The sequence below is a fragment of the Acomys minous genome (assembly GCF_964271855.1).
Source record: "Acomys minous genome assembly, chromosome: 16".
In the NCBI taxonomy this organism is placed as follows: domain Eukaryota; kingdom Metazoa; phylum Chordata; class Mammalia; order Rodentia; family Muridae; genus Acomys; species Acomys minous.
In genome coordinates, this window is record NC_140498.1 from 93588382 (window position 1) to 93606242 (window position 17861).

The window sequence follows — 17861 nt, forward strand, 5'->3', positions numbered from 1 at the left end:
CGGCTGGAGGCTACGGTTGGCGGCCGCCGCGTGCTGTAGGCCCCTCCGGCGGGCGCCGAGCGGCCCGGTTCGCTGCCACTCAAGCTGTCAGCCTCCCGTCATCAGCCGTCTGGCCTGGGTCCCCAACCGCCAGTCAACTGTCATCTGGTGGGCAGGGCCCCGCTTTGCAGGGTCCCCGCCTTGCACGGGCCCCTCATTGGTTTCAGCTAAGATTTCCCTCGCGGCTCCCGGTGCCGAGTCAAGTGCTACATGCTCGACTTGGCAGAGCCTGGATCAGCACGCCCCTTGTCGGGTGCCAACTAAGGCGTCAGCCCCCCTCACCTGGGCCCCCTGTCCCTGCTTACACGTGCTCAGGGAAGAGGTGCGGGTGGTTCAGGCCGAAGTTGGGAAGGCGTTCACAGAGTGCTGATGGAACAGAGACTAAGGGAAGGGGGCGCAGGCTGCGTTGGGTACGGTGGGTGGGCACAGCGCAGTGAGTAGAGTGCTGTTTTAAGACCCTGCCTTAGAAGACGGGGGGGGGGGGGGGGGGGGCCGGGGGGAGAACGGGGGGTGGAACCAGGTGTGGTTGGCGCGCGCCTGCAATCCCAGCGCTCAGGAGGCAGAGAGGCAGGTGGATCGCTGTGAGTTCGAGGCCAGCCTGGTCTACATTAGTGAGGTCCAGGCCAGCCGAGACTTCATAGTGAGACCCTGTATCGATAAGAAAGACAGAAAAGTGACAGCATCTATATCTAAAGATGAAGAGCGTGTTCTGAGAAAGCTACCTAGTGTATGTTTCTGACCACATGACATTCTGGAAAAATAACTATGAAAACTGTAAAAAGGCCACTGGTCGTCAGGGGATGAAGGGACACAATAAGAGAATTTTTAAAGCAAGGGGACTAGACTACATGACGCTGTAATCCCAGAACTGCAGAAGTGGGGTAGGCAGAACAGTATAGAGGTTTAAGGACAGGGTGGCGCCAAGCAAGACCCAGGAATAGGAGTGGATGGGTGATCTGTGCTACAGGCTGTTGAGCAAAGATGCTCGGAATCGGGGTGGAGGCCAGGCTCGGAAGGGCCTCCCTCAGCCTCCCTGTCAGTTGGTGTTGCTTGTGAACGGTATGGTCAGGATTCAGAACCACGCTTGGCAAATAAACCACAGCACCGTGCCTGAAGCCCCAGTTCTGCCCCCCTTCGCAGAAAGCAAGGCACACACCCGCAACCGCAGGATCCTCTGTGGCTCGCCCAGCACGCGGTGTTAGGCCAGGCTCTAACTCTGCTCCGGTTTCCCAGGGCCTCCCCAGGCTTACGGGGAACGCCACACCCGGAATCTATCTCTAATAGATCAGTTGGCCACTACCCATGCAGCTGCCGCCTGCCTTCCTCCAAGGGGAAGGCTTTCATGAGAAGGCCAAGTATACTGTTCCTGCAAGCTTTCTCCTTTTACCCTGTCGCCAGGTGCTAGGACCATCCAGGTCCTAGGTGTCCCCTCCTGAGCATCACCAGAGAGACCAAGAAAAGGTGTCAGGGAGGATTTAATCCAAGGTCTCCATCTTTCTCTGGCCAGCAAGGTACCAACTCTCAAGTGCCTGCTCAGCCGCAAACCCCACAGGTGTCCTAGGGAGGCGAAACAGCAAAGAGCACCAATTCTTAACATCTGTGGACCCCTTACAGCTCCCCAAGTTACTTCTACAGAAAGGCAGTTGTGACCTTAAGTGTGACACAGTCATCCTGAGTCTCCAAGCAGAGTGAGTGAGGTTTCAGATCCCATGGGAAAGGCCCGAAGCCATAAGCAGGAGTGGCTGTGGGAGGTGCCCAAACGCTTTCTCAGGGGAGTTAGGAACAAAACAGACCAGACGTGTGGCTAATGAAACAGAAATGACAAGCAGGTGCCTCTGGGCAACTCTCTTAGGCTTTGATTCCCAGTGAGTCACAGAAGATAAAGCCAATGAGGAGTTAGGGTGTGAGGTGAGTGGAGCAGGAGTAGCTGACAAAACAGCCAAAGCTGTGCTGAAAGGGAAGACTATCCAGTGGAGGAAGTGTTGGTGTAAGAAAAGAGGGAAAGGCCCCACATGGGCCAGCAAGGAACACTGGCCGGGCAGTGGTGGCACACGCCTTTAATCCCAGCACTTGGGAGGCAGAGGCCTCTGAGCTTGAGGCCAGCCTGATCTACAAGCAAGTCCAAGACAGCCAAGCCATCACACAGAAACCTTGTCTTAAAAAAAAAAAAAAAACAAAACAGAAAACAAACAGAAAAAAGGGAAGGAGCTGGGCATGGTGGCGCACGCCTTTAATCCCAGCACTTGGGAGGCAGAGGCAGGCGGATCTCTGTGAGTTCGAGGCCAGCCTGCTCTACAATGCTAGTCCAGGACAGCCAAGGCTACACAGAGAAACCCTGTCTCAAAAAGCCAAAAAAAGAAAAAAAAGGAGGCCATTCAGGCCAGCAAGAAACATTGTCCAGGCAGTGGTGGCGCACACCTTTATTCCCAGCACGTGGGAGGCAGAGGCAGGTGGATTTCTGTGAGCTTGAGGCCAGCCTCAAGCTATAGAGGGAGTTCCAGGACAGCCAAGGCTACACAGAAAAACCCTGTCTCGGAGGGGGCAGGGGGGGGGATGACAGAAAAGAGGGACCTGGTCAATGACAATAAGCACTGTGTTTCCCAGGAAACACACAAACTCTATGCCAAGAACCAAACAGCCCTTGGTGCTGCTGGGAGGTCGTCCAGGCCCCAGAAACCCTGTGTGCGTGGTCCCTAGAGATGACGAGAGCCCAGACGAGAGTCTTGTGACTTGAGCATCTAAGACCATCACGATCTCAGAGAACTTGCAGGCCTCCAAGGAGGCCAAGCTGGAGTAAAGGAGAGGCCTGCACATTGGCAGGAAGCCGCCCAGCCTGTGGCACTGGGGGGGTGACTTTCAGCGCCTGTGCCAGCAGCACTGGGCTCCGAGCTGGAGCAGCCCCAGGTGGACCTCTATATCCCCGAGCCTCGGCCGTGGAGTCAGGTGTGTTTGGCGAGGGTTCAGGTGTTGGCTACCCCCCAGGAGGGGATGCCTTGCTCTCCTCCAACCCCCAAGATGAGAGAGCCATAGCTTGTGTAATATTTGTTGAAAGAGACCATGAAAGTGCCTCTAATTATCCCCATGGTAATTATAGGATGGTTTTATCCACTGAGTATGTTCAAAGGAGACTTGGAGAGCCTCCCAGGGTGCATCATGTGCCTCAGGCACAGACTCCTGGGAGCAAGCATTGCCAGGCCGGGCTTAGGCATGCTTCTGTGAGGGTCAAAGGCTCCTGTCTGGCCTGAGCCCTACCCTATGCTGCCGGCCCATCGCTCTATCTTCCCTCTTCCAATGCACCAACAGGCAGGGGACACTGGCCTTCTCCAGGGACCCACCTGTCAGTCCCCAGGGGCCTGTGTTCTCTTCTACTCCCATTGCCTGTGACAACTCCCACACGTCTTCCTCGTGGTGCCCGCCTGCAACTTCCTGAAGCTGGTTCTCTCCTTCCACACATGTGGGTCCTGGGGACCCAACCCAGGTACCAGGCAGGTTGTCAAGCCCGGTGGCATGTGTTCCTACCACCCCCCAACCCTCCCCCAGACCCTGACCGTGGAGTGAAGGGTATACTGTGCAGCTGTGCAGTACAAACAGGAAAACAAGCAAGCAAGCATACATACATACGGAAAAAGAGAGAGGTGAAAGAGTTTCAAGCTACAGGAAAAACTATGGGATGTACAGAGTGCTCTCTGACACACACTTTCCCCAACGGATCCTCTAGTAACAGTGTACAATTTCCCTCTGTATTGTAAGCTCTGTGGGCATGAATGAGCATGTCATGGTTTATCTCCACCATTGCAGAGTCATATGGGCTAGTGTTGTCTTCAAAACCCCCGAGTCACGCCTATTTATCTCTCTGCTTAGCCCCCGAGGACCAGTGGTCTTTTTGTTGTTGTTTTTCCAGACAGGGTCTCTCTGTGTAGCCTTGGCTGTCCTGGACTCACTTTGTAGACTAGCCTCAAACTCACAGAAATCCACCTGCCTCTCTGCCTCTTAAGTGCTGGTGTGCGCCACCACGCCCAGCTGTTTTCATAGTTGTCTTTTTTTCCAGAATGTCACATGATTAGAACAATATAAGATGAAGCCCCTCAGACAGGCCCTCACGTTTAGCTCTCCTCTGTGTCTCATGTATCCTAGGCAGGATTGAATTTCTGATCCTCCTGCTGGGATCTTCTTGCCAGCACACCCAGAGTACTTGGCATTGGAACCCTTACCCTGGGCTGTAGGAACGCTAGGCCAGGAGCCTACCAACGGCAGAACACACCCAGCCCGCTCCAAGTCTTGTCATGGCTTCTTCATAGATTTAAAAACCGGTTTTTAGATTTACTACTTTGTGTGTATGAGTGTCTTGCTTGCATGTTAGTAAGCATCCCATGTGCATGCCAGGAGTCCACAGAGCAGCAGCTTTCAGCCTGAGGGTGGTGACCCCCTCTGGGTCACACATTAGATACCCTGCATGTCAGATATTTCTTTTTTTCTTTTTCTTTTTTCTTTTTTTAAGATTTACTTATTATGTTTACAGTGTTTTGCCTGCATGTGTGCCTGCAGACCAGAAGAAGGCATCAAATTACATTACAGATGGTTGTGAGCCACCATGTGGTTGCTGGGAATTGAACTCCGGACCTCTGGAGGAGCAGTCAGTGCTCTTAACCGCTGAGCCATCTCTCCAGCCCCGATATTTCTGTTACAATTCAAAACAGTGGCAAGGCTGCAGTTATGAAGCAGCAATGACACGATGTTGTGGTTGGGATCACCAGGACATGAACTGTATCAAAGGGCCATGGCGTTAGGATGGTTCATGGAGGACCGTTGTGAAATTACGTATCCATGAAGTCCACAGCAACTGCTCGGCACTGCTGAGCCAACTCTCTACCCCAGACCTTTCTTAGTGCGAGACAGTTTTTTTTTTCTGTATAATCCAGTCGTTATAATTCCCAGTCTGAGGAATCACACAGACCCAGCAGGAAACACACTTGCCACCCAGCCTGGCATCCTGAGTTCAAACCCGGGAGCTCACAGAATGAAGGACGAGCCCTGTCTCCGCATGCGCACATGAAAGGGTTTAAAAAAAACGCAAACGCAAACCCATGGGCGGCATGCAGGTCCTAAGTGCCCGGGCCACTAACAGCAGCAGATCCCTTCAGCCACCAAGTGGTCGGCGTGTTTACACACTCACTCGCTGAGGGGTGTCTTGAGTGCTTCTAAGCATTGGGAATTACAAATAAAATGACAATAAAAACTCACATGCAGACTTTGGGCACATATGTCATTTGTTTGGGTTTTTGCAAACACATTGTTTAATTTCCCACTTATGGCTTTCCCAGATACCTTATTGTTGAATCCTTGTGATTTAACAAATTATGTAAGGTTTCAGTGTTCTGAGGCTTATTAAAATGTGCTTCTGGCCTGGTGTCTGGTTTATTTTTGCAAATATTTTTTGTTCAGTCAGAATTATACTATTTTGGGGTTTGGTAATTAATTCAAGGAGATCAGTAATGCTCATATATTCTGTGAGCCACCATGTGGTTGCTGGGAATTGAACTCAGGACCTCTGGAAGAACAGCCAGTGCTCTTAACCTCTGAGCCATCTCTCCAGCCCCATATATTCTGTCTTTACTAATTGTGTGTGTGCGCGTGCGTGTGTGCATGTGTGTGTGTGTATGTGCGTGTGTGTGCATGTGTGCGTGTGCATGTGTATGTGCGTGTGTGCATGTGTGTGTGCGTATGTGCGTGTGTGTGTGTGTGTGTGTGCGTATGTGCGTGTGTGTGTGTGTGTGTGTGTGTGTGCGCGTGTGTGCCTCAGTAGTAGTAGTGGTTAGATCGCTCTTTAAAGATCTTTTTTTACCCATATTCTAGGAGTGCAACATTTTAAGATTTCTGTATTTATTTTTGGTTTCTCCAGACAGGGTTTCTCTGTGTAGCCCTCACTGTCCAGGACTCACTGTGTAGACCAGGCTGGCCTCGAACTCACAGAAATCCACCTGCCTCTGCCTTCCGAGTGCTGGGACTAAAGGGGTGCGCCACCACTTGCCCAGTATACGTTTATCTTTAAATTCTTTTCTGTAGATTTGATTTTCACTTAGGTCCACCCGCTTCCAACAGGTGCTTTCCTGTTTCTTATAACACGCGTCCGCGGTGACAGACCTCTGTTTAATCTTCTGATGTTCCACTCTGTGAAGCGAAATCTCACTCCAAAGCCCGGCGCCCACGCCCGGGCCAGGGCCTTTCCGCCGGGGCGCCCACGCAGGCCTGGAACTCCCAGTGGCAAACACAGGCTGGCTTCACACTCCTGGTCCTCCGACTTCAGCCTCCAGGTGGGGGCTCACCTTCCCGCAGCACTGTGTCCAGCTCACGGCGCATTTGGCCAGCTGCCTCCCATTTCTCAGCTGCAGAAACCGAGGCACCGGAAAACCTAACCGTGAAACCATTTATCCAAGGTCACACGAAGCCAGGGTTTGAAACCAGTCAGAGCCGCTCTCAGCTTGTCCCTCTCTTCCCCACCACGCCTTCAGAGTGGTTTGGATGGTAGCCTAGACTCCTCCAGAAGATCCTTGGGGACAAGAGGAGGCAAAAGCTCTCCAAACCCCTACTTAGAGCAGGGCTGGGTAAGCTGTCAATCACCAGAGTCATTTGACAAACCAGGCAAGATAGAGAGGGCACGCTTCGACTACCCAGGTAATCACTCTGCAGTAGGTTCAGAGGAGTCAGCGCTTTATTCCGCTTCCGTGGAGCTCAGCCAGGCGGAACCCCTCTGGCAGAGGCAGGCCCTCCCACTCCATTCCTCTTACTTTCCCAGCATGCTTCACCCCGTAGGTGACATGAGTATTAAGGTGTCTTTTAGCTGTGAGGCCCCAGGAAAGTATGGCTACGTTTCTGAGGTCCCCACTCCCTCCTCTCTTAAATTAAACATTAAAAAAACTGGCGCCAACCTCATGGGCCTGTGGTAAGATAACGCATGTGAGGGCTGAGGCAGGGCCTGACACCCCTAAGCATACAGCAGACTGTGTCTATTAATTTTTCCGAATGTCTGCCTGTGATTGTGTGTATCTGGGTGAGGGGGTGACTCAGGGTTCAGTGCCTGTGGAGGGCAGAAGAGGACATTGGATACCCCTAGTGGTGTAGTTACAGACAGTTTTGAGTCACCAGACATAGGTACTGGGACCCCAACTCTGGTCTTCCAGTCTCTCAGTTGCATTTTTTTTTTAAAGCAAAGTCTAAGTAGCTATGGCCGTCCTGACTTGCTTTGTACACCAAGCTTGCCTCAAACTCTCAGAGACCTGCGTCCCTCTGCCTCCTGAGTGCTGGGATTTCAGGCGTGCATCACCATGTCCAGACTAGGTTGTGATTTTTGTTTTGTTTTGGTTTTGGTTTTTGGAGACAGGGTTTCTCTGTGTAGCCTTGGCTGTCCTGGACTCACTCTGTAGACCAGGCTGGCCTCGAACTCACAGCGATCCACCTGCCTCTGCCTCCCAAGTGCTTGGGTTAAAGGCATGCGCCACCACACCGGGCCTGTGATTTTTTTTTTTTTAATTTATTTTCATCTTATGTATGTAAGTATTTTGCCTGCGTGTATGTCTGGGTACCACGTACATGCTAGGAACCGAAGGAAGTCCAAAGAGGATGCTGGATCAGCTGAAACTGAGGTTGTGGGTGGTTGTGAGCCACCATGTGGGTGCTAGGAACGGAACTCGGTTTCTCTAGGAGAACAGTCAGTGCAGGCCATCTCTCCAGCCCTGAGACGGAATTCGTAGCACAGCCTCCCTCCCGTTTCCTTTTGTCAGGATCTTTGACTTTATTTCAGGTCTCTAGAGTCAAATTATACCTGTGCGCTCTAAATTACTTCAGAATCCCTCCCCTCTGTCCTTCCTTCCCCCCAGCCTCTACCCCTGAGGCTGTCCATTCCACTTCTTTCCAGGGAAGAAATAATTTCATTATATATCTATTTTCCCAGCACCAAGATGGAGCCCCAGGCCTTAAGGGGTGCTACGGAACTACTCTCCCCTTCAAGCCACACTCCCAAAACAAGAAACATTTCAACTTATCCCAGAGCCCAAAAGAACTTCTCAGAAGGGTTCAGGGACGCCCAGCCTCAGATCACCGGCCTTCCTGCTAGAGAGCACACAGTCTATGACGCCTGAGGTGACAGCGCTGAACAGGGCAGGAAAACTGCAAAGCCAGCTACAGAAACGACGGAAGGCTGGATCAGGGTGCCCAATGGGAATCCAGGAACAACCCACGACCGAGGAAGGCAAACTCTTACTGTCCCATTCGTAGATGCCAGCTGAACTTGTCAGCCAGCCCAAGTTAGAAGCAAGGACTTGGGTGCCACCTTCAGAGCTGGCCCATCTCGTAAGTGTACCAGAGAAACTCCTTGGCTGGCACATTCTAAGGTGGCTAGACTGGCTCAGCGCATCTTCCCGCTCCAACGAGTCAGATCTGTGGGTTTCAGCAAACACGGGGGGGGGGGGGGCATTCTCAGAGCCAGGGCATGACCCTGGGAAGGAAGAGGGAGGACCCACTGTTTCCTGAGCAGCCTGTCATGCCGGGCGCCATGCATTCCTCGCCTGAGCGCATCCGTTTTCCACAGTGTCTACTCTCACCCCCTCTGAATTCCCAACACCTGGCCGAATGCCCCCTGCATATTTCATCTTGGTGCTGGTCAATTCGTTCTAATTTATTAGTTACACACGTCCTGGGCTCTCTTCCAAGCTTCTCACGCCCGCGGGATGAGGGCGTCGGTAATAAAGCTGGGGAGGTGGCTCAGTGCGCAAACCGCTTGCGTGCAGACATGAGGCCTCTGGTACCCACATAAATCCCAGGAAACACACACATACCACAAAATGCGTGCACACACACACACACACACACACACACTCATCCCGAGATGAACAGCTAGGCCCTTAACAATCCCTGAGGCAGGGAGTGAGCCACTTGCCAGAGAAGGAGTCCCCTGTTTGGCTTTCCGGGACCACGTGGTCCGCTCTAGAACCAGACAGGATGGCAACACTAAACAGACCCAGCCAGTTGTATCCATAGTCTCCTTGTTTATATGTAAATCTAACAATAGTGGGTAAAAGAGGAGGATGCAGTGGATGGGCGGTGGGGGTAGGGGCAGGAAAAGTGTCGCAAAGAAGAGCGGGGTGGGGGGTGGGGGGGAATGATAAAGTTATATTTTAATTAAACAAAAAATAAACTCATCTGCTCTCTGCTGGTGGGTGGCTCGCTGGTGGGTGGTGGCGCACGCCTTTAATCTCAGCACTCACAAGGCAGAGGCAGGTGGATCTCTGTGAGTTCAAGGCCAGCCTGGTCCACAAAGTGAGTCCAGGACAGCCAGAGCTGTTACACAGAGAAACCCTGTCTCGAAAAACAAAGCAAAACACTCCCCACGCCCCCCCAAAAAAAAAAAACCCACAGGAATAAATAAAAGAGAAAATGTTAACAATCCTGTGGCACTAACTTTTTCTCCCTATTTTTCTATCACAGGAAACTACAATCCAGGAGAGGAATGGTTGAAGGACAGACAAGCGAGAGGTGGGCAGCGGGTCCACGTTTTGAACCCGGCAATACTTGGCCATCCCAGAAGGGCCAAAGGGCCCAGTGGATGCAAATGGAGACGCCGAGGAGGTATGGGAGGAGGTGGGTTTTTGATAGGGAAGGGCAAAGGCAGAGTGAATGTACATGTATCCCGGGACTGCAGGCAAGCAGCCACCTGCTAGAACACGAGTCTAGATGCTGCCAGATGGCCTCAGGCCTCTGGCTCCACGAAGCGCTGACATCAGTCCTGTTCTCAGGACCACACCCCTGAGAGTGGATCCACTAGACCCACCGTGGGGACGTGCAGTGCGTAGAGGGCCGGAGGATGCCCCGCCGGGGACTACCGACCTCTGCATCTGTTTCCATGGGCATCAGGAGTTAGAGCCTGTCCCTGGGGGGCTTTGAGCTGGGGCTAGGGCCTGAGGCTGCCCCACCTCACGCTCCTGATGAGTCACAGGAGCGCAGGGGCCTCCCCAGGGCAGGTAGGAGCACATCCCAGATGCTTTTCAGTGCATTAGGGAAGAGCCACCCACTCAGCCTCATTTTGTGGGGAGACTCTCCTCAGAGTTGTCTCCCCAGAGCAACCACACAGATGGCCTGGGTAAGCCATTCTACACACCTGATACGTCAGGTGACATAGATACCCCGAGAAAACAAGGCCTGAGAGTAGTGGTCCCCAAGTCATTGGCGTGCTCCCCCTCCTTTCTAGCCCAGCTCACCTCACTGTGCCATCAGTAATCCCAGCAGGCTGCCTGGCCCCCACCCCAGCCACCTGACTACCACCGTGAAGTCAATCTTGACAGAGTGATCGCTTGGTAGGGTTCATACCCTCGCTGTCCCTGAAACTCTCTCTCCTTGCTCCTTACTGGGTTTTGGGGGTAAGTGGGTGGGAGAGTGTGTTTTGGAGGGGAATACAGTTGAGCCGGGGTCTTTTTCCGTAGCCCTGGCTGGCCTGGACTCTGTATGTAGACCAAGATGGTCTCTAATTTACCTGAGGCACGGGGCTACCACACAGGGCTGATCACAGTTGGCAGTTATTTGCTTGTTCGTTGTTTTGTTTTGTGACAAAGTCTTAGCACAGGCTGATTTGGAGCTTACTGTGTAATATAGGTAGGTTGACCTTTTTGGGGGGTGTGGGGGCAGGGTTTCGAGACAAGGTCTCTGTGTAGCCTCGGCTGTCCTGGACTCCCTTTGTAGACCAGGTCCGCCTGCCTCCGCCTCCCGGGTGTTGGGATTAAAGGCGTGCGCCACCGTGCCTGGCTACCTTATGTTTTTGAGCCAGGGTCTCTCCTCTCCCTGAACCCCCAGTTTGCTGTGGCTGCTACACAGGGTGGCCTGAGAGCTCCAGGGTTTCCTGTCTCTCCCTTCCCAGAGTGGGAGGTTAGAAACACACCACCCAGTCGGCCTGGCTTGTTTATTTATTTGTTTTAAAGACAGGGTGTTGCTAAAATTCTTTCCCTGGGGAAGGCATAAATAAACTTACCCCCACTTCCCCACCTCCTCATATCCCACGCTCGCCCCCATCCCCATTAGGATACCATGCCATGCCCCGCCCCCACCCCCACCCCCACTCCCGCCAGGACACCGTGACTCCAGGTCCCACCCCCCCACCCACCCCCCACACCCCCCATTCCCACCCGCACCAGGACACCGTGACTCCAACTATAAACCACAAAGTTCACTCTGGGGAGCCAGTGGAGTTTATGAGGCATACTTATAAAGCAATGGGGTCATGGGCAGAAATGTGGGTGAACTTAAAACAGCCACAATCAAAGCACTCTACCCCAGTGGGGATGCTCACTCCTCAGGGCTGGGTGGATGGAGCTGAGCCTCCCCACCCCCCAATCTCCTAAACCTTCCTTAACCCCAAAGGCCACTCCTGGGGTGTAATTAGGATAAGAGTCCCATGGCCCTTCCAGCCCCTCTTTCCCCGAAGGAAAGTTTACAGTCTTGCATACAGACCCAGAGGAGCTCCTGAGAGTGGCAGCTGTGTGGCTCTGAGGATGGCACTGGCTGTACAACACGGGGCCTCACTAGTGACCCTGGGATTTACTGTGTAGACCAGGCTGGCCTCAGACACACTTAATTAGATCGGAATGGTGGCGCAGGCGTTTTATCCATCCCAGCACCCGGTGTGTGTCACCACCGCCCGGCTTGAAACACTTCCTTTTATGAGTTGCCTTCGTCCTGGTGTTCTGTCACAGCTACAGAAAGTGGCTAAGACGCCATGCGAGAGCCTTGCCCAGCTGTAGGCTGATGTAAACACTCAGAGCCTGTTTCAAGCAGGGTTGGCTAAACTGTGCTGTTCAGTATGCCTGGGTCATACTTTTTGGCCAAGACTACACAGAGAAACCCTGTCTCGAAAACAAACAAACAAAAACCACAAAAACAACCAAAAATAAAGATCTTCAATTTAAGCCGGGCGTGGTGGTGCACGCCTTTACTCCCAGCGCTCGGGAGGCAGAGGCAGGTGGATCACTGTGAGTTCAAGGACAGCCTGGTCTACAGAGGGAGTCCAGGACAGCCAAGGCTACACAGAGAAACCCTGTGTGTGTCTGTGTGTGTGTGTGTGTGTGTGTGTGTGTGTGTGTGTAAGAGTCACATTGGGGAATGGCTGATCTAGACTGGGTTCTTGTGCAGCTCATAAAACCACAGTCAGAAACGCCAGGAGAGCACGGGTTCAACAAAACAGCAGGCTTTGCAGTGCTGAATGCTGTGGCTGGACCAGAAGGGTTCATCCTAGAAGCAAGGCCACAGAGTGAGCACACGTGCACACACACACACACATGCACACAGGTGCACACATACTAAGGAGAAAAATGTAAAAATGTATAAATGCACTTCCAAGAACAGCACTGTAAATATCTATAAGAACACAAAAACATTAGCAGCTAACAAGTTACAAGGTCAGACTTACAGTTTCTGTCGGGTACCAAAAAATGTCACACGCCTCGCCTTGCTTACCTGCAAAAGATCACAGTCCTGAAGCCATGAGACTGTGGGAGAGAAAACATTTCTCTCTATGGCTTTGTATCTTTTGAACATCGTACGGTGGTGGCGTACTATTTAGTGCACTGTCAGGAGCTGGTTCTTTCCTCCCATCATGTTTGTCTAAGGGATAACATCCAGGTCACCAGCCTGGCATGGTGGCACACTCCTTTAATCCCAGCACTCGGGAGGCAGAGGCAGGCGGATCTCTATGAGTTCGAGGCCAGCCTGGTCTACAAAGTAAGTCCAGGACAGCCAGGGTTACACAAAGAAACAAAAAAAAAAAAAAAAAAAAAAAAAAGAAAGAAAGAAAGAAAGAAAAAGAAAAAGAAAGAGCCGGGCGTGGGCGTGGTGGCGCACACCTTTAATCCCAGCACTCGGGAGGTAGAGGTAGGCGGATCACTGTGTGTTCGAGGCCAGCCTGATCTACACAGTGAGTCCAGGATGGCCAAGGCTACACAGAGAGACCCTGTCTCGAAAAAACCAAAAAAAAAAAAAAAAAAAAAAAAGAAAAAAAAGAAAAAAAAAAAAAGAAAGAAAGAAAGAAAAAAGATTTAGGTCATCAGCCGTGGCAGCTGTCTCGCTAGCCTGGGAATAGAGTCTTAGATGGATTAACAAATGTAGGGGAGATAAACATGTTTTTGTGTTGATCCCAAGTGTGGGATGGGGAACAGACTTGTGAGAGAGCACGATGTTCTTCCACTTAGAAGTCGAACCAAAATAAGAGGCTTGAGAGAGCAGAGGACCTGGGATTATTTTGGCTGTTCATCAACACTTCAAGAGACGCTCCTAGAGAGGACTGCTCCAGGGAAAGCATCGAGGCTTTGGGCTCCAGCTGAGGCTCCAGGTTCCGGCTGCTCCAGGTTCCAGCAGCAGTTTTGGTGGGATTGCTGGTTTGCTGAGCTCCTGCTGACCACGCCAGGAGAATCAGTCCTCAGAACTAATATCCTTAAGGTTTCATTATTGTGTTCCTTAGTCTCCTTTTCCTATAGTTTGGGTTAGTCGGGTTGTAAGGGAGGTAGGCTCGTTTAATAAGTTCATAATAAAATATAGTTGTTAAGAAAATTGAGCCTACATACAAACAAATGAGTAAGTAAGGAAATTGTTAAATGAAAATTCCTTGGGTCAATTAAATCTAGTAGCACTCATCTGAGCCAAGGAAAGCATTTGACCCTGGGCCGACACCAGAACCAGCTCTTACCCTTCAGATACGATGATCTACAGCATTTGGAGACCAGCAGGAAGGAGGAATAGGAAACGACAGAACTGGAGCCCGGCGTGGTGGCACATGCCCTTAGTCCCAGCACTCCGGAGGCAGAGGGGATCTCTGTGAGTTGGAGGCCAGTGTGATCTAGCAATGACCTAGTTTGGCAGCTCTACGATATTCTGGTTTGAGATGGTCTCTCTCCATCGTCCAGGCTGGCTTTGAACCTGAGATCCTCCTGCCTCAGCTCAGGACTGGTGGGATTATAGGCAAATGCCATGGTGGTGGCTTGGAGTTCCCTTGTCTGACAGCCCCGCACCCAGGATTTAGGTTCTGTCAAACTCTTCTGCCCAGTCGGCTTTCTCTACTGCTCCTCCATGCTGATGGTTAGCCTCTGCTGTCCCGCCCCCACTGCCCCTGCCACCCCCACCCCCGACAGAGTTTCTCTGTGTAGCCCAGGACTCACTTTTTAGACCAGGCTGGCCTCGAACTCACAGCAATCCTCCTGCTTCTTCCTGGAGGCAGGATTAAAGGTGTGCACCATTAAAGGCCTGGCTAACCTCTGATGGTTTTTTTGTTTGTTTGTTTGGTTGGTTTGGATTTGGTTTTTCAAGACAGGGTTCTCTTGTAGTGCTGACTGTCCTCAAACTCACAAAGATCTGCCTGCCTCTGCCTCCCAAGTGCTGGGATTAAAGGTGTGAGCCACCATGCCTGGTTCCTTTTTTGTTTTTTGTTTTTTTAATGGCTTTTTATTTATTTATACAGTATTCTGCCTGCATGTCAGAAGAGGGCACCAGATCTCATTATAGACGGTTGTGAGCCACCATGTAGTTTCTGGGAGTTGAACTCAGGACCTTTGAAAGAACAGAGAGTGCTCTTAACCTCTGAGCCATTTCTCCAGCCCCCTAACCTCCACTTTCTTTCTTTTTTTTTTTTTTTTTTTTTTGGTTTTTCGAGACAGGGTTTCTCTATGTAGCCTTGGCCATCCTGGACTCACTTTGTAGACCAGGCTGGCCTCGAACTCACAGCGATCCGCTTGCCTCTGCCTCCCGAGTGCTGGGATTAAAGGCATGCGCCACCACGCCCGGCGCTCCACTTTCTTTCTTTTCTTTGAGGCAGGGTTTCTCTGTATATCTTTTGACTGTTCTGGACTCGCTTTGTAGACCAGGCTGACCTTGAACTCACAGCGATCTGCCTACCTCTGTCTCCTGAGTGCTGGGATTAAAGGTGTGTGCCATCATGCCTGGCCTTTTTTGTTTGTTTGTTTGTTTTCTTTTGGTTTTTCAAGACTGGGTTTCTCAAGATTGGGGCTGTCCTGAACTTGCTTTGTAGACCAGGCTGGCCTTGAACTCACAGAGATCCACTTGCCTCTGCCTCCCTGAGTGCTGGAATTACAGATGTGCACCACCATGCCCAGCTGTTGTTCCGATTTTTCAAGACATCAAAGTAGGGTTTCTCTGTGTAGCCCTGCCTATTCTGGAACTCACTCTGCAGACCACCCTGGCCTCGAACCCAGAGATGTGCCTGGCTCTGCCTTCTGAGTGCTAGGATTAAAGGCCTGTGCCACCACTGCCAGCTCCGTAAGGCATTTTTGTTTTATTTTATGTGTACGAATGTTCAGCTTGAAAGCATGTCTGTGCGCCATGTGCATTCCTAGTGCCCGGTGAGGTCAGAAGACAGTGCTGGATTCTCCGGACCTGGAGCTACAGACAGTTGTGAGCCACCACACGGCTGTTGAGGACAGGACTCAGGTCTTGGCGCAAGCATCGAGCACAGGAGCTGAGGCATCCTCCAGCCCCATGGGCTAGCAGCTCTCTGAGGAGAGTCTTGGAGAGGTCGTGTGGGCACATGTTCGTCTCTCACAAGCCAAGAGGCTTCAGAAGCTTGCTTCACTGACACCTTGACCCTGGGCGTCTCGGCTTCCAGAAGGATGAGGTATAAAGTTCTCCATCTATGGCCCTGTGTTCTGGCAGCCCACACGGACTGAGACGTAAGAGAAGCTGCCTCACATGCTTGTTTTCTAACGATGAATTGTTCGCATGCCTGTCAAATAGCCGGGCGATGCCTGGCACACACACAGTGAGCCCTGCTCACTGTTCATGAGGAGCCTCACACACTCGATTTGTTTGTGGAATGAATAAACACATTCATTCTGCAAGTTAAATTTCACACACAATAGCTCCCTTTAAAAATTTAGCTTGGTTCGGGGAGCTGGGGGGATCTCAACTTTAATTCTAGTGCTCTGGGGCCAGAGGAAGGTGAATCTTGGTGAGTTCGAGGCCAGCCAGGTCTTCATGGTCGAACTCTGTTTCAAACAAACAAACAAACAAACAAACAAACAAACATTGTAGCTGAGCGTGTTGATCTAGAATCCCGGCACTCAGGAGGTGGGGGCAGGGAGAGCTTTGTCAGTGTATGGCCAGCCTGGTCTATGTAGGGAGAACTTGCCTCAAAAATAAGTTAGTTAAATGGGGGGGGAAAAAAGGGAAAGAGCCGGGCGTGGTGGCGCACGCCTTTAATCCCAGCACCCGGGAGGCAGAGGCAGGTGGATCACTGTGAGTTCGAGGGCAGCCTGATCTACAAAGTGAGTCCAGGACAGCCAAGGCTATAACATAGAGAGACTCTGTCTCGAGAAGAAAAAAAAAAGGGAAAGAAAACTTCACTTGCATTATAACCAGGATACATTTACACAGAGAAATTGCTAATGGATTTACAAAAACAAAAACATCAACTAGTGATGACAGGGCATAGGAGAGTGTGTGCCTCTCCAACTCTTTTGTTTCTAGAATGTTCCTCAGAGGCTCCTGGAATCACTCTCCTGACTCCAAAACAACGCTGACGGTCGGGTTTGTAAAGCTCTCACCTTGCAAGCTTGATGATTTAATTCAATATTCATAACTCCCCATGAGAGTGCATGGAGTGTGCACTGGGGAGACCGAGCCAGAGGGCTTGCTGGCTGATCAGCCTGGACAGTTGGTGATTTCCAGGTCCCAGGGAGACACCGTGCCTCAAAACCAAAATCAAAACCAGCCAGGGGCCTAAGGAGATAGCTCAGTGGGCAAAGTGTTTTCTGGGCAACATTGCCTCAGATCCCCGGGACCCTGGTGAAATGCTGTGGTGGTGTGGTGTGTGCCTGGGTAGCAGAGAAGGGCCCACGAGGCTGTCTGGCCAGTCAATCTAGCGGAAAAGATAAGCCCTCGGTTCAGCGAGAGACCCTGTTTCACAAAATAAAGCCGAGCAGTAGAAGAAGAGACCCAGACATCAACTTCCGGCCTCTTCACGTGCTATCTGGAGGAGTACCCACACACGTGACGCGCCACACACACAAAGACACGGTGGCTGGCTCCTGAGGCTGTCAGCAGGCCTCCACACACGTGCACCTGCACACACTCAAGCACGCACACACAAATTAGTAGGGTGTGATGGCACATATCTGTGGTCCCACCTCTCAACTGGCTGATGCAGGGAGATTTTTCACTGAAGGCCAGCCTAGCCTCCTAGACAGACCTGTCTCCAAAGAACTCCAAACCAAACCAAAACCTCCCTGGCTCCAGGCGTATCCGGGAAGAAAGGAGAGTGGAGTTTTACACCGTGGACCTAATAAAAGAAAGCCTATTTGATCCAGGTGTGTCTGGGAGGGAAGAATCTCAGATCCTTGGAGAGATATGCGAGGCTGGTATGCCGGGTGTGGCGGCGCGCGCCTTTAATCCCACCAATCAGACCAATCAGGAGGCAGAGGCAAAGCGGGGGGGGGGGGGGGGGGGGGCGGGGCGGTCTGTGTGAGTTCAAGGCCAGCCTGGTCTATAGAGTGAGTTTGAGGCCAGCGGTGGCTATAGGTTGGGTCTTAAGACTCTCTGGCCTTGAGCCTCAGAGGTGTCACCTGGAACAGGAACTAATCATTACCCAGAACACAGAGAAATGGGAGCATCAGCGAAAAGCATTTTGCAAAATTATCTATTGTAATCACTCAGCGGCTGGGTGTAGTCAGGGGCAGCTGCTTTGGCCCTGGACCCCGGCCCAGTCCCCGCCCACTGCTGCCCAGTCTCCGCCCACTCTCCGCCCACCGCTGTACATTGTTCAGCATCGGACATTTACATAC

General features: G+C 51.8%; 1 long non-coding RNA gene across 4 annotated transcripts; it reads left to right on the forward strand.

The window, feature by feature from the left end:
• The first annotated feature begins 6 nt into the window (after window positions 1–6).
• LOC311586238 lies at window positions 7–14688 on the forward strand. 4 transcript variants are annotated; one of them, XR_014775485.1, is made up of 4 exons: window positions 87–361; window positions 2644–2982; window positions 9520–9672; window positions 13266–14683. It is a non-coding gene; the product is annotated as an uncharacterized lncRNA (long non-coding RNA). The 4 variants fall into 4 exon arrangements; XR_014775484.1 differs by lacking the exon at window positions 2644–2982 and having other exon boundaries at window positions 7–361; window positions 13266–14680; XR_014775486.1 differs by lacking the exons at window positions 87–361; window positions 2644–2982 and adding an exon at window positions 7762–8385 and having other exon boundaries at window positions 13266–14688.
• The last annotated feature ends 3173 nt before the right edge of the window (window positions 14689–17861 follow it).